A 1028-nucleotide genomic window follows, 5' to 3' on the forward strand; every position below is an offset into this window, starting at 1 on the left:
GTTCGTCGTTCGATTGGAACGATAAAAATTGGAAGTGTGTACGCACCTTAAGTTGCATGCTGATAAGCAGAGAGAGCTGAATGATAGAGGTGACCTCATCAGTCTTCCGCTTCCCTGTCTAGTCACAAGCTGAGGGAGCTACAAGACCTCTTAGCTAGTAAAATTAGATCTCTTGTTCTGCCCGTCAGATCGCTGCTGGGAGGAGGTTTTATGTACAAAACATATAGTAGGCAAATCAGCTCCCATAAGGTATTTATCTACTCACACAATGTAGGATTACTTACCATAACTTAAATCAGGAACTTTAGTTACCGTTACACAATTCAGATATTGTGTGGTGCTTATATAGCCGGTAAAATGGTAACTTTGATTCCAATCCCAACATACAGTATTACTGTTAAAGAATATAATTTAAATTGATTGTCATAATGAAGTGTTTTGTGCCCCAGATCACATGGTGGGGTCCCTTCTTTTTCCTTCTCACAAACCAACGGATAGTCCTTACCCCCTTTACACATCACCAGACCACCTATGACTTCCGCTGTAACCAGCCTTTGTTTTGATCAGCGAAGGAGATCCCATATGGCAGATTCAGCTCTAGTACAATTCAAATGAAGAAGCCATTGTTTGAAACTGTTTACGTCAGCAGTCGCTAACTGGTGGTCCGCTAGAAAATTTTGGTGGAATACAGAAAAATTTGGATAATATTTGCAATTTTTATGTTTTATTAATATTAAAACAAAAATAATTTTGTAATAAATTCTTATGTTCTGAATCTCAATTTTCACCTTCATATTACTCTAAATTCATGAACTGGACTAGAGACGGAAAAACAAGGGAGGCGCAGAGTGACGTCAGTGTAGTAATAAGTTGTATGAGGCAACCTTTTCCGAGCCGTATGCTTCAGTATTGTTTCCACCATTACCACAGTCACCCCGCTCTGCAATTACCAATTCTCATACAATTGTTTTATTTTATTTGTTTATTTCTCAGATGCTCTTTTAGGTAAAAATCACCTTAACTGTGTA

This window comes from Pyxicephalus adspersus, chromosome 1 (genome assembly GCF_032062135.1).
Source record: "Pyxicephalus adspersus chromosome 1, UCB_Pads_2.0, whole genome shotgun sequence".
Classification (NCBI taxonomy): domain Eukaryota; kingdom Metazoa; phylum Chordata; class Amphibia; order Anura; family Pyxicephalidae; genus Pyxicephalus; species Pyxicephalus adspersus.